Below are 23383 nucleotides of genomic sequence, written 5' to 3'. Positions count from 1 at the left end.
GATTTCACAGACAGCACAATTATTTTGGATTATTAAAGCCTACACAGTGTCTTGATTAGATCAAGGTAATTTTCCAGCATAGGACAATGTGCCATTGATTTTTGATCTTCTAATGTTTTAAGCTGTCAGAAATTTTGCAAATGACCTTTCATTCTGTAATTCATTTGCCATTTTGTGGTAATGTCATATTATCTTAGCTTATAAGGGTCATATACCCAATGTGAATTTCTATGGGAATAAGTGATTAATTAAAAAATCACAATATTTTCAAGGCTGAATAAAGATAGTTGTATAAACTTAACTATATACTGAATGGTTATATGAACCTTGTCAACTGTCATTGGTTTTTTTTTTTTCCCCAAATATTGGAGTTATGTGAACATATCTGTAAAATTTTAAAAATGTTTATTAATAATGAGAAGCATTTCAAATCTTTTATATTCATCATACAAATGAACATGTGATGAAAAATTTTTTGCACAAGCAAAATGATATTTTAATTAGTTTAGGGGCAAAACTACTGCACACAATTTATTCAGGGAACCCAGGTAAAGCAGTAAAATTGAAACTGTGTTCTGGAGATGATGGTTGTTCTGTGGTAAACAGAAGTGTTTTGGGGAAATATAACATACATTAACTACCATTCTGTTCTATAAACAGTTCAAAGAACAGAACATATAGCTTAAAAACTAAAGAGGGCATCCATTTATTTGGCAATAAATCTAATTGAAAGGCAATAGTAATTATTTTTAGTGGATAAAATGTGGAAAATAATAATCATTATCTGATTAAGAAATTCAACATTACCTTACAATGGTTAAAGTTGGCCCTCTGGACTATTATGGTCTTAAACATCCTAGATTTATTCTTCCAGAAAGAAATACCAGAATACACAGGGCACTCCTAAAAGGAAGCCTAGATAGGGAGTTGACAAGAGATTACCTTATTAACAATTAATTAAATAACTATGGTAATTTAAACAGTATGGTACAATATAGCACACAGTCAGATAAATTCAATTGTGGGACTGAATAGAAAGCTTAGCAACAATTCACACATTTGGAAACTGGATATATGGTACAGTTAGCACTGCAGAACAGTTGGAAAATGTTGGCCTCTTCAAAGAACTGAGCAGGCAACTTATAATTGTTATCTATATAACTGTCTTTGCCATCATAATCACACCCATAAAAGTAGCTAAAGTGATCTTTAAAATAGTTAAAATAGGATTTTGATTCTTGTCCCACTAAACATACACCCAAGTCTTTGCAGTGGCCCAGACGTTCTATAAACACGCCACCATCCTCCAATCATTTTTTCCTTCTCCATACTTGGTTCCTTTATACTCTTACTGCTCAAGCCACACAAGCACCTTATTGTTCTTGGAATGTGCCAGGAGCCTCTTTCCATAAATATTTATACTTGTTCCCAATGCCTGGAATGCTTTACATTACAAATAGCCACACAGCTTGCTCACACTTCCTTCTGATCTCAACTCCAAAGCCATTTTTAGTGGGCACTTCTGGGGCCACCTTGTCTAATACTGTAGCCGATACAAACCCACCCCACATCTATTTCTTACTTTTCATCCCCAATGAATAGTTCCTTTTAGCACTTTTTGTTATCTTTTCCACTATACATTTTTCTTGTCTATCTTTGTCATTGCATGTCCTCCCACTAGAATGTGAGCTCCATGAGAACAAGGATTTTGTTTTTGTTTGTTTTGTTCACTGTGTTTATTGCCTAGAAACATGACCAATGTATAGTAAGAGCTAAATAAGTACTAATTAAATAAATTAATGATAATTCAAAATATATTTTATTGCTATTGATTTCTAACTTAAATGTTTCGATGGTTGAGAATATTGGTCTAATATGTATTCTTTGAAATTAGTTTAGTCTCGATTATGTAAATAACTTGATGAAAAATTTACATATTTTTAGACAGTAATCTTGGTGTGGGTAATAGTTTATATATTAATATTGCTCAAATCTTTTCTCTTTCCTCATTTTTTTCACTTATTCTATCAAAGTTAAAGGTATTCTGAAATCTTTCACTACGTAGGAGATTTATTAGTTATACTATATGATTCATTCAGTTTTCATATTGTTTTGAGACTATTTTAATTAAGTATACACAAGCATCAAATTGTTATATTTTTGAGATGATCTTTAGGAATTTTTTTTAATTTATTTTTTATTTTGAAACAGAGTCTCACTCTGTTGCCCCAGCTAGAGTGCCATGGTGTCAGCCTAGCTCACAGCAACCTCAAACTCTTGGGCTCAAGCGATCTTCCTGCCTCAGCCTTCCAAGTAGCTGGGACTACAGGCATGTGCCACCATGCCCGGCTCATTTTTTCTATTTTTGGTAGAGACAGGGTCTTGCTCTTGCTCAGCATGGTCTCGAACTCCTGAGCGCAAAGGATCCTTCCGCATCGGCCTCCCAGAGTGCTATGTAGGGATTTTTTTTTAACATTAGAATTTATCCTGATTTCTGCAACTACACCAGAAGTTTTAGTTCATAATTTTGTAATAATATTTTCCATTCTTTTACTTTCATTTCTCAATGTCTTTACCTTTATTTATAACATTTATAAATTGTATTTACTTGAATTTTGTTTTGGTGGTGGTTATTTTTGTTGTTACTTTGTATTTATACTATCCGACAATCTTCATATTTTAACTGACTAATTAACATCTTTTGGCTATTGGATAATTAATGTATTTGGATGTATTTTTGTAATTTAATTTTGTATTTTCTATTTTTCTCACTTTTCCTATGATTACTTTTCCTCCTCCTTTGCATCTAATTTTTAAAAAAGCTATTTATTTTTGTTTAGTTATTTTTTGCTAGTTCATTTTCTTTATTTGTTGGAAGTCATGTATGCTAATTATATTTTATTTTAATGGTTATCCATAAACATCTGTGATAGAATAAATTAATTCTAAAAGTAGTCAATATCACAATTTCTCACTCTAAAATCTAAGTCTGTCTTTTTCTCCTCCTCCTCCTCTTTCTCCTTCTCTCTCTGTTCGTGTATAATCTTCTTTTGTGTGTTCTACAATGTGCATATTTTGCCAGTTTCTCCAGATCTGATTTCCTGGTTATTAATTCACTCTTCAGTGATGTCTAGCCATCTGTTTAAATTATCCATTGAGTTTCTAACCCTAACTTACAGGTTTTACTTTTGTTTTATATTTCTTTCAAATCTGCTAATCATTTCTGGTAGCTTACTTTTGTGATTAACATGTTACACCTAGTTTTTATTTTAACTCTGTAAGGAATTGCTACAGTACACAACGAGCTGCTTCTTTACACTCATGCTCAGTCCTTGTGCCATGTTTCCTTCTGTGTTTTGTGATCTTTGCTTATGAATTTTTTTAAATCTTACTATGTAGAAATCTAGGGGTCTAAATTGGAGATGCTTTAAACTACAGAGGATTTATATTTCCTTCTGCTATAATCCCAGAGATCCTGTTAACTACTCTAAGGCCTTTCAAGGAGAGCCTGGTTTAGCCTGCACAGTGATACAGTCTCATAATAGCATTTGATCCCAGAGTTGGCATGGGCATTTGTACCCTAGACAAACAGCTTCCAGGTTAACTTATACTTCATGCTTCCTGTTCAGATTTCAACTCAAGCTTTGCTGTTTGCTTGTATCCTTAGAGATTTCTCTTATTTCTTAAAACCTAATAATGTATTTATATCCAAGATTTAGTTATTTTATAGGAAGAAGACTTTTATGAATGTCTAATTCGCCACCTTGCTGAGCAGAAACATTTCAAAATTTTTAGAATTCTATTAAATTTCAAATATTAATTTCTCAATCAAAAGGATTACATGCCTTGAGTTTACCATGTTATATCGATGTGGCAAATTTGGACTTGCACTCCATGAATATATACAAATTAAAAATAAATTTAAAAAAACATCTTACACAAAAAACAATGGTGAACTACTCCCTCTTATATTAATTATCCTGGATGGAGCTGGAGCCCATTCTACTAAGTGAAATATCACAAGAATGGAAAAGCAAGCACCACATATGCTCACCATCAAACTGGTACTAACTGATCAACACTTACGTGCACATATGGTAGTAACATTCACTGGATGTCGGACAGGTGGGAGGGAAGGAGAGGATGAGTATATTCACACCTAATGAGTGTGGTTCGCACTGTCTGGGGGATGGGCACTCTTGTATTAATGGCTCTGACTTGGGTGGGGAAAAGGCAATATATGTAACCCAAACATTTGTACCCCCAAAATATTTTCAAATAAATAAATAAAACCAATTTACACTCCTAAAAAAATTTTTGTTTAGACTTGGTGAGAATACACTTACTACCATCAGCATTTTAAATTTGCAACTACTAAATTATCTCAAATACCTATGACAAAAAATATATTAGATAAAACATATCATACCAATAACTAAAGTCATTCTTTAATCACAAATGATAAGATTAAAAAGACACAAAATAGGTACAAGCTGCTTAATAGTAACTAACAACATGTAGCCAATCTACATTGGCTACAAAGAAACAATTATTCCAATCATATACCTATGCCCTCTCCCCCCAGTAGGTAGCATTCCATTGATTCTTTGTATTCCCTACATTGGGTGTTTGATACCATGAGCATTCAACCTATTTTGCTTCAATAATAGTATCATCTTAAAAAAACAATGATTTAATATTTCCTTGGCTATCTCTACTCCATTCTCTTTCTGGATATTAATAGAATTTGCAAACACTAGAGTATGAGTATCATTATCAATTTGTATTAACATAAAACTCTTCCTCAAGCTGTCTATAATTACTTCATGCCTCATAAATCCAACTTGGTCTTTACATATTAATTTACCCATAATTCATTCAGGTCTTATTGCCAAGATCTTGGAATATATCTTTATAGAACATTTAGTTATTTAAATGGGCCTATAATTTTTAAGACTGTTTTCCCTCCCTTTTCTAAATTAGTAATAGGTACTTTGCTCATAGTCGGGTAAAACTCACCTTGTACTGTGTGCTTACCATACAAGGTGGCCAGTTTCATCCTGAAATTTTAAAATGACTCATTGGACAGCTGCATTCACCTATTCTTTGCCCTTAGCAAGTTTTCAAATGTCATTTAGAGGAAAATTAATTTGTCTTCACAGGACGTTCTAATCAGTGGCATTGGGAATATATTTTCAAGCACTTCTTAGCTTTTAAAGTTAGCAAGAAATAAATCCACTGGAGTTATGATACCATTTTTCCCCTTTATATAAGACCAAAGGAAATGAGAAAATATTCTCTACCATCACAGCACTCTGAGTCTGCTTTCCCTGGGGCAAAACATACTTAGATATAGGACAGACACTAGGGTGAAACACTATGTTTGAGTGCTAAGGAAATTGTTCCTTAGAGGGCTGAAAAGTTAATATGTCTCATTAAATCACTACCATGGAACAGTACCAGGTTGCATAGAAAGTCAAAAGTAGAAGAGGCTGGAGAAATCATCTAACACTACAAAATTATTTTATAAGTAAGAAACTGAATCCCTTGAAAGTCACATAATTCGGTGAAAGTCACACAACTAACTCATGAGAGATTCAAGATGAGACATTAGGTTTCTAATTCTTAGAAGGAGGTTTTAGTCTATATATAGTTGAAAAGGTATTAATTTTATTTTACCTTGATTAAACTTGATAATCTTTTAATGTAAAAATTCACTTATAAAATTAACATCTTTTAAACATGTTTTAGATGTGGGACACTTTTTTAGGAACTAGGGCTCAGGAGTAATTTCATAGACACCATCATCAAAGGACTCAGTAGTCCAAAGGAAGCAGCAATCATGTGAATAATAATAGAGGACTCTGGGGTGGGACAGTGAGAATAGATACAAATAGCTGGGAGGAGCCACATCTGCAGGGGTTTTCATTCTATGTTGACTTTATCTTGAAGGCAAGGAAATAACATGAAAGATTACAAACAAACAAGCAATAAAATAAGTTCATTGTATTAGAAAGCTCAAATTATGTCAACACTTTAAAAAGTGTTTGGGTGGAAAGCAAGAGACTAGTTGGCAGGCTGGAGTGCAGAGGCCTGATCTTAGATCACTGCAACCTCCACTCCTGGGCTCAAGTGATCCTCCCATCTCAGCCCCCTGAGTAACCAGAGCTGCAGGACACCATACCCAGATAATTATTATTAGTAGTAGCATTTTATTATTATTTTCTGAAAATGGGGTCTATGTTGCCCAGGCTGGTCTTGAACTCATGACCCCAAGTGATTCTCTAGCCTCAGCCTCCCAAAGTACTATTAATGCATACATACAAGGCATAATAGGGCTAGCCCAAAGCTATTACAAGGAGTACAAAGAGAATGGTCTTATAATTTTTTCCATCTTCATAACTGACAAAAATTGGATATATTCAAGATGTACATAATTTGATACACATATATAATGTAATGATTATCACAAATTATTTAACATATCCATCACCACCCACAGAAATTAGATAAGAGAGCAGATTTTAAGTGTTTTTACTACACACACACAAGGAAAAATTAAGTAAGCAAAATTGATAGAATTTTGAGACTCAGGCAATTAAGTAACTAATGCCATATACAAGGATAAAGGAAACAATGGGAAGAACATATTTGGCAGTGGAGGGCTAAAGCAATCTTTTTGGATTTGTCAAATTTGAGCTCTCTATTGCATATTCAGATTAATATTGTAGTTTCTTTGGCTGAGAAGAAGCTTCTTAGTTTGATCAGGTCCCATTTGTTTATTTTTGTTGCTGTGGTGATTGCTTTGGGGGTCTTCTTCAAAAATTATTTGCCTAGGCCAATGTCTGATAGAGTTTTCCCAACATCTTCTTCTAGGATTCTTAGGGTTTCATGCCTTAGGTTTAAGTCTGTTATCCATCTTGAGTGGATTTTTGTGAGAGGTGAAAGGTGGGGATCCTGATTCATTCTTCTGCATGTAGATACCCAGTTTTCCCAGCACCATTTATTGAAGAAGGATTCTTTTCCCCAATGTATATTTTTGTCTGCTTTATCAAAGATTAGGTTACCATATGCACATGGTTTCAGATCTGGAATCTCAGATCAATTCTAAACATCAATGCTTCTGTTCTTATGCCAGTACCAGGCTAATTTAATTATTATTGCTTTGTAGTACAGCTTGAAGTCAGGAAGACTGATGCCTCCCAGTTTGTTCTTTTTACTTAAGATTGCTTTGGTTATACGTGGCTTTTTTTTCTGGTTCCATACAAAGCAAAGAATTGTTTTTTCTAGATCTGTGAAGAATGATGGTGGTATTTTGATAGAGATTGCATTAATTCTGTAGATGACTTTAGATAATACTGACATTTTAACGATATTGATTCTACCAATCCATGAACAAGGTATATTTTTCCATTTGTTTACATCTTCTACAATTTCTTTTTTTGGCGTTTCATAGTTCTCCTTGTATAAGTCTTTCATATCTTTCATTAGATATATTCCTAGATATTTAATTTTCTTTGGGCCTATAGTAAAAGGAATTGCGTTTTTGATTTGAGCTTCGGCTTGTCGGTTCTTGGCATATATAAATGCCTCTGATTTGTGTATGTTGATTTTGTAACCTGAGACTTTACCAAATTCATTTATCAAATCTAGGAGTCTCTTGGAGAAATCCATGGGGTTTTCTAGGTATAATATTATATCATCTGCGAAAAGCGAGAGCTTGATCTCATCTGCACCCACTTGGATGCCCTTAATATCCCTCTTTTGCCTGACTGCTATAGCTAGGACTTTGAGCACTATATTGAATAAAAGAGGAGATAGTGGGCATCCTTGTCTAGTTCCGGTTTGAAGTGGGAATGGTTTCAATTTTTCCCCATTCAGTATGATATTGGCCATGGGTTTGTCATAAATGGATTTGATAATTTTAAGATAAGAACCACCTATACTTATTTCGTTCAGAGTTTTTATCATAAAGGTGTGTTGGACTTTGTCAAATGCTTTTTCTGCATCTATTGAGAGAATCATATGGTCTTTGTTCTTGTTTTTATTTATAAGGCGAAACTATCATTAGAATGAATAGACAACCTACACAGAATGGGAGTCTGTCTCCCATTCTGATAAAGGTCTGATAAGAATCTATCTAACTCAAAAGATTTAACAAGAAAAAAATCAAACAACCCCATCAAGAAATGGGCAACGGAAATGAACAGAAACTTCTCCAAAGAAGACAGAATAATGGCCAGCAAACATATAAAATAATGTTCCACATCTCTAATCATTAGAGAAATTCAAATCAAAACCACAATGAGATATCATCTAATCCCAGTGAGATTGGCCCATATCAAGAAATCCCAAAGCAGTAAATGCTGACGAGGATGCAGAGAGACAGGAACACTCTTACACTGCTGGTGGGACTGCAAATTGGTGCAACCTTTGTGGAAAAGAATTTGGAGATACCTCAAACAGCTAAAAATAGAAATACCATTCAACCCAGCAATAGCATTGTTGGGCATCTACCCCAAAGAGCATAAGACATTTTATTATAAAGACATCTACACCCGAATGTTTTTGGCAGCACAATTCACTATTGCAAGAATGGGGAAACAACCCAAGTGCCCATCAATTCATAACTGGATAATTAAAATTTGGTATATGTTTATTTACAATGGAATATTACTCAATTCTAAGAAATGACAGTGAGCTAACACTGCTTATATTAACCTGGATTGAGCTTAAGCCCATTATACAAAGTGAGGTGACACAAGATCAGAAAAATGGGCTCCATATGTACTCGCTGTCACATTGGTACTGACTGATTTTCAATATGGTACTCAAAGGGTGATGGTGTTCACCAGAGAATCAAGGGGTGGAGGGATGGACCCACATCTGACAGACGTGGTGAACAGTGTGGAGGGAAAGGGCATACCTCTAACATTTGCTAAGTAAAGGCAAAATTATAAAATCTAACCAAAATGTTATTAAAAAATAAAATTTATTGGGTGTCGGGCAGGTGGGAGGAGGGGATGGGTTTATATATATACATTATAAGTACATTGTACATTGTCAGGGGCATGAACATGCTTGAAGGTCTGGCTTGAGGGAGGAGGGAAGGCAATAGCAATGTTTGTAACCTTAACATTTGTACCCCCTTATTATGCTGAAATAAATTTTAAAAATATGTATAATCTTCCTCATTTTCCTTTTAATAACCCTTACCTTCCTTTACCACCCTGTATATGCCCATGTGTCTTTCCATTGCAATGCTGATTCCTGAATAAATACCTGTCTTTAAAAAAAGAAGATAAATATTGTATATGTGGTAAAATAGAACCTAACAAAGATTTGGTTTAGCGATAGAGATTTAGGAACATAAGAATAAGTGGAAGTTGAATCTATAGATATGAACTTATATATAAATACAAAATTTTACAGGATTGAGTAGAGTTAAAGAAACAGTTGAACATGAAACCACAGAATGCCAATATTAAAGAAAAGGGTAGAGAAAGAAGCAAAGAGTAGCTACAGAAGTAGGGAAAAAAATAAAAAGAAGATGGTACTGTCTCAGAAGACCATGACAGACTTATGACAAAGAAAGAGCCCCACAGGGTCATGTCCTACAAAGGGGTTAATTGAAATAGGAACTTATAAGCTTATCTTGGTATAGTAACACAATGGTCTTGAGTGACTTTAAAAAGTAGCAATTTTAGGTAAGTGGCGAGAGAAGAAGCCATACTAGAGAACTGAGGTACTCGTGAATGGGAGTTTTAATGTGAAAAAAATGCACAAAATCTATTCTTTCAGAAGCTTCTCAATGAAGGAAAAAGAGAAAATTAGAAACTATTAGATTAAATAGAATAGAAATATGAAAGTCAAAAATAATAAAGGATAGAAGATGAGAGATTCTATTACAATATTAAGGGAAAACATTCAACAAATGTTTGAATTGGAAGACATTTTAGAGACTCACTCAAATCTGTTCACATTTAATTAAGGTCAAAGATATTTAGATAAGTAAACATTGTTAATTAGTTACTGATTTAGGATAAGGACTGAGGTCTCTACAACAAAATATGGTATTTCTGTGTGCTCTACGCAGGTAAACACTTGGAAAAGGTTTTTTTGTTTGTGTGTGAGTACTGTTAATAAACTTCTATTACTGAAGGGATACACAATATTTTCTATCAAATGAGGAAGAAGAGTTTGAATCAATATATTTATTATACCGATGAACATAGATCTGGCAAATTATTCTTGGTAATTTACAATGCCAATCAGGATGTAGATTATTATACAAAGTGATTTTGGATGGGAGAAGGAGATAGTCTAAACATCTTTTAAAACTGATTTTAAGGAACCTTAACTGCAATAATGTTACTGTTTTTGTTATGTTTTCTGTCCCTTAAATTCCTATCACTGTGTGGTTATAGTTTTTCTTTACTTAAATTACTTATTATGATAAAAGGTTTATTTTTCAAAGATATTCCTATTTTTTCTTTAAAGATTTTCCTATACTTTACTAGTTCTTCCCTGAAGATGACCTCTAAAAGGAATTAGTTTGAAAAGCATCAGGCAAGTAGGATTATAGATTTCCCTCTAAATGCTATTATTCTCTTATCAGTTTCAATATACATTTCTACCTAAATAAGAAACTTGGTTATGGGCTGTGCATCATTCATAGTAAATAAGTTGCAATGTCATAAAGTAATGATAACTCTATAAAACAGGTAGAATAAATAGGAGGTCTGTTTCCTTCAGTTCTGCACCCCAGCACCTAACTCCTGTTGTGACACTCAATACTTGTAACTGAACGAAAGAATGAAAAGATGTCCTAATTAAAAAGTGAAAATAAATATATATCAGAATGAGGGATATTTTTAGCTAGTAAATTTTGCAACAAATTTACAGACTCTATGTGTGGTTTCAATGCATTATTTATCATTAATATGAAATTTTGTGTCAGTATGCCCAAGACAGCAGGGCTGTCCTTGTGTCCAACCTAGTAAGTGCCACCTTTCATTTTCAAAAATCTCTCTTTTGATGGTAATTCATATAGTCACCATATTCATTAGCTATACTCTCTGGTGTACTCACTAATTAAATTCTTTCTTTCTATATTTTCTTATATCTTTGGTAATAATGTGAAAGTTGAAAATAACTAGTAAGGAGAATTGGTCAGTTTCAACCTAAACAGTGTATAAAAAAAGTTAAAATTCTAAAGATGGGTAGTCACAAAATGAAGTGAAAACTGGAACACTTATTTGTCTAAAAATATATTCTGTTTTTCTAATTATCTGAACACCTCAGGAAAAATGTTTTTATTGAGTTTTAAGTGTGGTATAAATAGATTTTTATTTTTTCTGTATTTCCTAAATTATGTAAAATCATTAAAAAACATATAAACTAAAAAAATACAGGTAAGAGTAAATATTTTTATATATTATAAATTTTTACAAACTACATAGTCTAATATATGGCAAAATGAACAGCACATTACAAAGCAGTATATTTGATATGAGATGTGAGAATGACCCTATGTTAACATGTAAAGAAAGGATTAACATTCCAATCACCCTATTAACCTCTTCATGGGTCACATAATTATTTCATTATAATCTTCAACTATGGACTCTAGAGCACTAAGGTTATTTAAATTTTGAATATGCTGTTGGGGGATATAGAAGAAATATGGCTTTTATACTCCAAATAAAATGAAAGTGCCAGAAAAGCAAATAACAGTTACAGTATTTGAGAAAGATCATGTGGCATATTAGAATAATCAATCTTCTCCTTTATGACAACATAATACAAGAAGGATTACACTGTAGTAATCTAATATTTAGGTTTGAAATGAATAAAAATTCTGTGACTTTTACATTTTTAAAATAATACTTGAATTTTAAAATGTTTCAATCCAGTTCAAAACAAGTCTTGAGGTTGTATGAGTGAGCTAGTGTTGGGGATCAAAGCAGAGATGTGCCCTACTGACACCTGCTATCAGGAAGCCCTAATCTGGTGAGGAAGAAAGATGCTAGCTACCCTGTTACAGTGCTAGGTATCCTATTACAGGATTTAAGGGAGGTAACAAAAATAATCCGACAAAATCAAAGGAGGAAACACTTTGTTCTCACTTTACATTAATCATGTAAAGTCCTTTTCCATTTGATCTGGCCTATAAAGATGAGTTTCAGTGATTTTAATCAATAATTCTATATTGTACATACTGTGTTCCAGGTACTGATTTAAATATTCTAGATAACATCATGAGATTGGTAAACTATAATTCTTGTATTACAGATGAAGAAACTCAATCAAGGTCAAGGTTATCACAATCAGCCATATTTTCATGAGCACCAAATTTAGTGCTCCCAGTTTTTTCTCTTATTGCTTCTAATTTTTTCCTGCTATAATATAAATAATATTTTGATGAATATTTTATATATACATCTCCTTTTATACAAGTGAAACAATTTATATTGAATAAATATTTAGCAGAATTTCTGAGTCACAGGGTATCCTTATTTTAAGTTTTACTGGAAACTGACAGATATCTCTCCAAAAGGGTTATATCAGTTTTGAAACTTGCCCCAGTGTTTAAGAATACATTTTCCTCTACTATCTCTTCTACTACATTCTCACTAACACCTATTACTATTTACTTCTTTAATTTTTTGTCATTAAAGCAGGAAAAAAAGCACATTATTTCTATATTTTATAATGCTTATAAGTGAAGCTGAATATGTTTTCATTTGTTTAGTGGCCATTAAAATTCTCATTTTTTGTGAATTTTTTATTAACATTATTGACACAGTTTTAATTGGATGGTTCTTTCTTGTTTATCCATATTGATTTGTAGTTATTTATATATTCTGAATACTATTATGTGATATGTTTTGTAAATGCCACACCTTTACTTGCATACTAACAATGTGGGATCAAAGTTCCTTGTTTTTGTTTTTTTCTTGTTTAGAGCTTTTCTTTTAGATATTATTTATACAATATAAAATTCACTCATTTTAGTATAATCACCTTCCATAATCAAGGTACAGAGCATTTCAAAATTTCCACATGTTCCTTTCTAACCAATCTCTTCCTTTGGTAACCTCTGACTGATCTGTTTTTTATCTCCAGAATACCATAGCCATATAAATGGAATCATACTACGTAGCCTTTAGGGTTTATATAATAAATATCTCCATACAATAAAATACTTCACAGATCTCTATATATGTAAAATATATAATTATGATATTAGATGTATACTATATATAGCTATATATAATATACATTATACATATACATGTTGCAAAGATAAAATTCAACCATATTTAAGGTATGCTTTCTACCTAATTTTCCAAAATAACAAAATATTATTATATGTAAAAGAAAAGTATCACATGGATATAAATTTTTGTCTTCATGTGACTTACGTTCCACCAAGGATATGTTTACATGGGAGGGGGTTGTTGGGTAAGACAACAGAGAAATAAATAAGTAGAATAGATTGGATGTGGGATGATGATAATATTTAAATCAAAAGCCGTTAATTGGGACAGAATGTTCCAATAATTAGAACAGGTCCATCAATAAATCACAGAAAGATGGAGACTTTCATTAGCAAATCCAGAAGTAGAAAACATTTAATTGGCACAGGACAGGAAAAATTAGCAAAAAGGTTCATGTATTTTGTTGCAAATGATAGGATTTCCTTTTTAAAAGGCTGAATAGTATTCCATTTTGTATGTGTGTGTATGTATTTATGTGTGCCACATTTTCTTTATTCATTCATACATCATGGATATATGTTAATTTTATATCTTGGTTATTACAAATACTACTGCAAAAACATGGGAGTACAGATATCTCTTCAACATACTGATTTCATCTCTTTTGAATATGCACCCAGAAGTGGGATTGCTGGATCCAATGGTAGTTCTATTTTTTTGTTGAACTTCCATACTGTTTTCCATAATTGATGTACTATTTTTACATTTCTACCAGCAGTGTGTTAGTGTTCCCTTTTCCCCACATGCTCACCAACACTTGTTATCTCTTGTTATTTTGGATCTAGCAAATGTTTAATCTTTCAACCTATTTAACAGGGAATTCATTAACTTCATGGTTGTATAAACAAGTTTATAGCTTAGCCATGGATTCCCGATATGGCTAACAATTTATCCAATCACATTATTTTATATAGACAGACAGATATATAAAGGCAGAAAAGGAAGGTCAATAAAGTCTAAGTGAAGCTATTTTGGCTGATCCCAAACCGTAACCACTTTGAACAAGGAAGTCATCAGCAAGTCGCTGGTATGGACCCACCTGAAGATGGATGAATTATTAAGCTGGATGCCTTACAAGCTGTTTACATTTTCTGTGCAACAGTTATGATTAACCTTTATGATCTGACCTCAAGACAATGGTGGTCATGTTTGGGGTTTTTGAATATTAAAAAAATGTTAGCATTGCCCCATAAGGTTTCCCCACTCCCTTATTCAGGAAAGAACCCCTATTCTGTCGGTGGTGTAGGATCTGTTGTCTATCTCTCTTAATAAACTTTCTGTCACTAGTTGGCTCGTTCTCAAATTCATTCTCAAGAGATGCCAAAAATCCACTTAACGAGTTCAGGGGGCTTCCTCCCTTCACTGTGACACTCCTGCATCATATGCACACAAATTTATCATATATTAATATATCATGATATGTGTGTTTGTCCATATATATATATATATATATATATATATATATATATATATACACACACACACACAGAGAGAGAGAGAGAGAGAGAGACCCACAGGTGCTGAATTGGTATTAATCAATCTACATTTATGTGAACATATGGTAATAACATTCATCAGGTGTCAGACAGGTGGGAAGGGGGGCGCAGGGATGGGTATATTCATACCCAGTGGGTGCGGTACGCACAGTCTGGGGGATGGACACACTTATAGTTCTGACTCAGGCAGGGCAAAGGCAATGTATGTAACACAAACATTTGTACTTCTGTAATATTCTGAAAGAAAAAATAAAAAAGTTTTACTCTCATGTAGCAATTTGTAGTGACATTTAATATAACTACAACATAATAATTAATTTAAAGAGTGAGTAATCTGCCTTTTCTTCAATCTTCTTTCTCTAGAACCTCACCATGTAGTAATAGTTTACTCTGTATCCACAGACCATCTCCCCTTAATGTATAACTTTTTAAAAAACTATGTAAAAATAAATGCTACAATCATGCCATCATTGTTACTAATTTGTAGCAAACTCTGTATTAAGTTATATCCAGTAATAATCTTTTAAAGGGTTTGTTCCATCATATGCAGCTTGTTAAAAAGAGCCAAATACATCTAAGTGTGACTTTTGGCTAAGTTGCTAACAAAGAGGCAGTTTAGCATGAGTTTATTATGGTTATGATGTCTTTATTAATAATAATACCTTTAATGTACCAACATCATTAAAATGCAAACAGTTTTGGAGAGTGGTTTGAATTGTAATTACATCAAACTGATTAACTCAATTTTCAGCAGATCACAAATTCTTCCTGGAGGTTACGAAAACAGCTTCTTTCTACCTTCCAGCTCTGTGCCTGCTACTTCCACACCTGTTTAAATGGGAGGAGACCTAGGTACAGTCGTGACCCACACTCTCCTCTCCCTTTCACACCCAGACAAAAAGGAATAACTGAGGTGACTGCAATATTTGCCCTATGAACTTTTCTAAAGAGCAAAGGAACAGAAATGCCCTAACTTTCATTTTTGGTGATTCAGCCTATTCCATGTGTACAGACTCCACGCTTATGCATGTGAATCACAATAATGGAAAGCTGAATATAGTTACTAAATGGAATAGATTCTTCCTGAAACCTAAATGCTTATGTGTGCAGTAACAAACAACAAATGCTTACTGAAGGAATGCATAGCTGAAACAACATAATGCTGATTATGAAGTGTAAGGAGCCATGCAACATTTTCACCTAGTCCTCTTGTTTTAAAATGTGAATATAAAAATAGATTGCTTCAAAGAATCAAATCTAATATTCAAAATATTAAACTGAGTTTACAAAATGTCTTAAGAATGTTGGATTTCATTTTTAGTTTTCTCCTAGAAACTTTTTTTTCCACCTTTTTCAAGAACATCTTCTCCAACAGTCTGACAAATCTTTGCTCACTATTACCCTGTTTTCTTTTAACATTTTTGCTCATATGTAGATTTCAGATATCCATAACTAAGAGTAATTTTGATGGATGTTGCTTTAAAAATAGGGGGTAATGTGATAAAAGTTGTGACTTTTGTATTTCTCTTCAGGATTGATATAAATAAAGCACGATGTTATGCATTTTTAGGACTTAGATGAAAGTTTACATCCTGTATTGTGGAAAATTAGAGCATTTTTACTCTGTAGAAGGTAGGAAGTGGGCATTTCTGACCTGAGAAGCACAGTGCAAGTTATATATCAAATTCATGAAAGGAGGCTTCGGGGGAGTGATCGGTTCAGAAATGACGTGTCTGTCCCATATAACACTGGTGAGCTCTACTGATTGCACATGGCCATTGAATCCCATCATCTTACTCAAAATCCACTTGCTATAGGACACATTTGCAATAAACAGTATTATATCAGTTGGTGAAGATGAATGGAATCTAGATAACATAAAGGGAAATTATAAATTAAGAAAGAAATCTGAATACAAATGCTTTGGTATCTCTGTAGTGTCACAATCTTGGAGGACAACTTTCATTATACTCAAGCAGGATTATGAAAAATTAACAGGTCCTGCCCTACACTAGCTCTCAGAATTTGAGAAAGTAACACACTAATGATTACTGAATTGACATTTTCAATATCTTCAGCTTAGTTCTTTGCAATACAGAATCCTCATCTCTGTTACTTCTCACGGTATCACTCATGACTTCATAATAGTGGCAATATTTTTTAAGAAGAAAGATACTGTTATTTTAGTATCAGTCAGATACTAAAATCAGAAATTACTGTGTTTATTTTTAGAGAGGAAAACTTTTACCTATCACTATTTATAGCTCATCCTTCCTTCCTTCTTTCCTCCCTTTCATTGTTAGTTTTCTCCTTCCTCTCATTTTTAATAATAATTGCCAGTTTGCATCTTTTATATGCCAGATGATGTTTTATATACTAAATGGTTTAAAACTTCTCTGCCTGCATAGAACTTAAATCTAGTAAAGGAAGATTGATAATAAACAACTAAACAGATTTATAATTTTTCAGATGGTAAGTTCCATGGTAAAACCTAAAGCAGGGTAAAGGGAACAGGCAGTACTCTTGGCTGAGAGAAGGAAGATGCTATTTTATATACAACAGTTAGGAAAGGCTTTCATGACAACATGATACTTGAGCAGCGACAAGACAAAAGGAAAGTGATGAAACATATGGTTCTGCGGGGGAAGAATATCCTAGGCAGAGGGAACAGGAAGTGTGAAGGCCTTGAGGCAGAAGAATGCTTAGTTTATTCAACTTTCAAGCATAACAAGGGTTTGTGGGAAATATTAGAAGGAGAGAATTCAGAAAGATGGTAGTGTAGGTTTTTGAAAATACATAAGACTTTGAAAATTACTCAGAGTGATAGAAACCACTGGTTTGGGGCAGATGAGTGACAGAATCTGACTCATACAAGGGAAATGATCCTTCTAGCCAATGAGTAGAGAGTATATATCACTGCCCCAAAAAGCAGCATAGAGCAACACAGAGAGAAAAGCCATTTCCTATTACAGAATCAGGGAAGAGAATTTTTAGTGTGTAATTAAGAAAAAAATATAAAGCTCGTATTCCATGGAATATTATATTTTTATTTCTCTATAAAAGAAAACCTTCCTGTATTAATAAAGGTAGATATCTTGGATTTTCATTTAAGTCCTTGTGCCAGAGTGGAAATTTGAGGTGAACATCTGCCTTCCTGAATCCCTGAAGAAGCTGCTCTGAGTTTAGCCCTGGATGTGTATTCCATGATTCCTTGCGCTCTTACCTGATCATTCCTTACCTTTCCTGTCCTGTTCATATACTTTTGCTGTTATTGATTTTCTCCTTGCTGTCATGGAACCTCTCTAGTCTAGATATGATTGGGTGGGGGGTACAGTAGCCATAAGTGAAATCCAAGTCAATCACAAAGACTTCATCACTGATATTTGTAAGCCTCTTAACTGATGCTAGCAAATACTTCCTTCCATAATTCTTATTAAGTGAGAAATATAAACACCTATTTGCTTAATCTAGTAAATTCAAATATTGTTCTCTGTAAATAAGTACACTTAACTAAAACAAAACCAAATCTCCTTTATTTCTAATCATGAAAGGAATATTTATATACTTTCACTATGTATTAACCACCTTAAGTATTTGATTCCTGAAAGGACTCACAAGACTCAAAGATCTGCAAGGATTTTGTTTATTTCTTTTCTTTTGCTTTTTGTTTTTGTTTTATTTTTTCATTTTTTCCCACTCATTGAAAAGACATATCACAGCAAAGGACACTATACTGCAATAGCATATTATCCATTAAAAAGGGTCCTGAGATCTTTAACCCTACTACTGCATCACATGGTACATTTGTCTTCAAGTCTCAAGATACTACCTGCATACATTGAAAATACCTTGGTACCAGGAGGCCCTAAAATGTGCTATGGAAGTTTGTTATGATGACCTGGTCAGGTGGCAAATTCTAGCCTTACGTGTTGAATGCCCTACACCAACACTACAAATCATGTTCCACCCAAACAAAATGCTGACAACAAAATATATTCTGCCTGAAAACAATTCACAGACTCATGGTTTCAGAACATCATTGATCTTTAGTTAATATATTACATAGTATTCATCAGTAGCTCTGGAGATAAGTATGAGATCTTTCCAAATCAGCTGAGATTAAGCCATGCTATATATACCACCAACTATTATATTAGCTCCATATTTTGGTAGAAGTTTTTTATCGAATTAAGAAAGTTCCTATCTACTTTTATTTTTATTTTCTAAGAGATTTTGTTATGAGTGCAGAATTCAGTCATATGATTTTTTGTAGTTTTTGAGAGATTTTATGTTACTTTTCCTTTAAACTGGCATTATAGTGAATCATATTGATACTAACTACAATAATACTTTAAAGTTGAATTATCTGCTCTCCCAGAATAACCCTTACTTTGCCAAAATAATTATTTTTATGCATAATATATAATTTTTAAATAATTATCAAGTGCATCTCTATATATTAATATGTAATTTTTAACTCACTTTGTTCAGCTTGGGAATCAAAATTATACTAAATTCATAAATGAGTTGTGAGAATTTCTTTTAACTATATATTTTTAAACAAAGCCTGAAGATTTTCATAAATTTTACCTTTCTTTGACACAAAATGAGATTAGTGTTCCTTACTCATCTTTCTTCAATTATTATTATCTATTATTTATTTATTTATATTTTTTATTTTAAGAAATTATGGGAGGACAAACATTTTAGTTAGACATTATGACTTTGCCACATCCAAACCATGATTTGAGAGGTGCCCTTCCCCCCGTACAATGCTCACTGCGTCCATTAGTTATGAGTTTACCCACCCCCAAACCCCTTACCCATAAAGAATATTACTACTATGTGAGCACCTTATTGTTGATCAGTCAGTGCCAGTATTATTATCTAAAGTTTTAGTTTCTCATTTTTAACAGAAAATATTAGATTTTATGTATAGAAAAATCTGTAAGGAGAAAATAAAATAATAAAGTAATAACAAGGGATGCTATAATTATTTGAGTGATTTTATGATCTTCATAAAAAATACTTTTTAAAAAATTAAATTCTCATACTTATGCTTTATAGGGAATAAAGTTAATCCTGGTAAATTAACAATTTAAGCTTAAGAAGATGCCTCTGGAGCATTAGTTCATTTATCTTTTCAAATTTAATAAAATGTTTAAAATTTATATAATAAGGGTCAATATAGTTTAAGCAGGATGAGAGAATATTTGGCAGCCTGGTGCCCCAACTTTTTAGTCTAAAGTCTAAGATATATTTGATTATTTCAATAAATTTAATATATAAATATTATTTCAATAAATATAAAAAGCCAGTTATTTGTATATAATCAATTTTCAAAATAAAATATTGTAAAAAAAACATTTGCAAAGAAGTTAACCTAAATCTGTGCCACCATTCCAGCAGTGAAAAGTCAATGTTTCCTTTTTATTGGATGTACAACAGTTATAACTATGTTTTCAAAGTCCACACTAAAAGAAAAATGGTGAACAAATCAATTAAGTTCAGTCTATGTCTTCATAATTCATCACATTAAATGTCATAATTTCCTCCACCAGACTTCACAGAAAATGGAACCTAATTTCATCAGAAACATTTACAGATCCATCTAGCAAATTCATTTAATAGTGAAGACTGGGTTATACCTCAACAATTGGCATTGGAGTAATGTTAATTTGGGGATCACTAGACAAATGAAAACATTTACAAGTAACAAGTATTGACTTGCTGTAAGGTAGCAATCACAGAATTGGCTGATACACAATATACTAAGTGGTTGTAGAAACACTCTGCTATTACCCTTTGATGGTGATGTGAGAAAGTGATAACAAGCTAAAATTATGTTTGTATCTGGCAAACCAAAGCCTCATTTATCCAGTAGTCATTTATCCTAATTTCTAGTTACTCAAAATATAGTTTTCTAAACCACAAAATCCTGACTTGTCACTTATTTGGGGCAAATTATTTAACCTGTCTCCCAGATTCCTCAACTATAAAATGCAGTTATTGATAGTACCTCTTCATAAGTTATTTAAGAGGAACAAATAAGTAAATATATATAAAGTGCTAAAACCAGTGTCTGACATGTAGCAAGAGTTATATAAGTGCTACCTATTATTATTTACTGCCTTATGTAATATGGACTAGATATTTGGGGGCAGTAAAATTACTTGTTCAGACATTTTATGGGAAATATGATGGGTAGCTGTTTTGGCTAGGTATCATTTTCTAGAAATTATATGAGAAGAAATATTTGTGAAGGTCACAGACCTGAGACAGAGACCTCTGAAAAGAAATTTAAGAAACAATTACCCAACATGACTGATAATGATCCACAAATATCAATAAATACCTTAAATGGGAATGTTATAAATAAATCAATTAAAAGTCATCCATTAAAAGATAACTTTTAGAATGGATAAAAAACAAAACCCAACTATTTGCCATTTAAAAGTAACCAGTTCAAATGCAAATATTCTGATAGGATAAATGTAAAGGAAGGGAGGATATAGAATGCTAGTACTAACCAAAAGAAAGCTGGAAGAGCAACATGAATTTCAGACAAAACAGACTTCAAAATAAAGAAAATTACCAATGATAAAGAGGGCATTACATAATGATAAAGGGGTCAATGCCCAAAGAAGGCATAATAATCCTAAAGGGTTACATGCCTAACAACAGAGCATTAAATTACATGATACAAAAACTGATAGAACTGAAATAAGGAATGGGCAAATTCACTATTATAATTGGATATTAAAACACCCTCCTTGTCAATAATTTATGGGCCAAGTAGGCAGAAAATCAGTAATGACAGAGAGGACCTGAATGATACCATCAATCATCTTGGTCTAATAGACAATTATAGAATGTTCTCTTCCATAACAAATGAATATTCATTCTTCTCAAGTATGCATGGAACATGCACTAAGATAAACTACATACTATGCCATAACAAAATACCTTAACAAATTTAAAGAAATAGAAATCATAAAGTATATTCTCAGAAAGCAATGGAATTAACCTAGAAATTAGTAACAGAAACTAAGCTGGAAAATCACTAAATTTTTGGAATTAAATGAAATCTGGGTCAAATAAAATGTCTTAAGATGAATTAAAACATATTTTGGACTAAATTAAAATAAAAAAAATTTATAAAATTCACCATCATGCTCTTAAAACTGTGCACTCCCTAAGGAAAATGAATAATAGTTAATGCACATAATAGAAAAAATGTTCTAAAATCAGTAATCTTTGACAAATCAGACAAAAACAGACACTGGGGAAAGGAATTCTTAGTCAATAAATAGTGCTGGGAAAATTGGACAGCCTCATGTAGAAGACTGAAACAGGATCCACACCTCTCACCTCTCACAAAAATTAATTCACGGTAGATAACAGGCTTAAACCTAAAGCATGAAACTATAAAAATTCTAGAAGAAAATGTTGGGAAAATTCTTATAGACATCGACCTAGGCAAAGAATTTATGAAGAAGACCTGAAAGGCAAGTACAACAAAAACAAAAATAAATAAATGGGACCTGATCAAATTAAAAAGCTTCTATACAGCCAAGGAAACTATCACGAAAGAAAATAGACTACCTACAGAATGGGAGAAAATATTCACACACTACACATCTGATAGAGGCCTAGATAAAATAGATAACTAGAATCTATAGCAAGAACAAAAATCAAACAACCCCATTAAAAAGTGGGCAAAGAACATGAACAGAAACTTTTCAAAAGAAGATAGACTAATGGACAACAAACATGAAAAAATGCTCAACATCTCTAATCATCAAGGCAATGCAAATCAAAACCACAATGAGATATCACTTGACTCCAGTGAGAATGGATTTTATCAAAAAGTCCCAAAACAATAAATCTTGGCATGGATGTGGAGAGACAGGAACACTCATACACTGCTGGTGAGACTGCAAACTAATATAACCTCTATGGAAAGTAATATGGAGATGCCTCAAAGAGCTAAAGTAGAACTTCCATTTTGACCCAGCAATCCCATTACTGGGATTATTATTTTGTCCAAAGGAACAAAAGACATTCTATAAAAAAGACATCTGCACTAGAATGTTTATAGCAGCACAATTCATAATCACAAAGATGTGGCAACAACCCAAGTGCCCAACCCAGAAACGAGGAATATACTTAGCACCCAGATCTTGGTTTCTAATATCATTGCTCAAAAAAGAAACCATACCTCCTTGAAGAAATAGTTGATTCTAAAACTAGAAAGGGAATACAGAAGATAATCCTGGAGCATCTTGCAGTGCCAAAAACTAAGGAGATACTCAAAAAAGTCCGCAGTGATGAGGATATGTCAAAGAGACACAGCAGCCAACTGAAAGAACTAACCAAAGTGGGAAATATTAGAGCAGCAAAATAAAGCAGTGTTGGATTGTAACCCAAAGTTTATAACCCAAAATAAATACCCACAGGTCCATACTGATATAAATATATGATCACTTGAATAAATACATAAATTTGGAAGGAGATAAAAATCTCCCATGCAGAAAATTCTAAATAATTAATGTAGTTTCTCTACCAGTAAAGTAGTGGAGCATATTCCTCCATTCTTTAAAT

Source organism: Microcebus murinus, chromosome 9 (assembly GCF_040939455.1).
Source record: "Microcebus murinus isolate Inina chromosome 9, M.murinus_Inina_mat1.0, whole genome shotgun sequence".
In the NCBI taxonomy this organism is placed as follows: Eukaryota; Metazoa; Chordata; class Mammalia; order Primates; family Cheirogaleidae; genus Microcebus; species Microcebus murinus.
Note: the sequence above shows the minus strand (reverse complement) of the source record.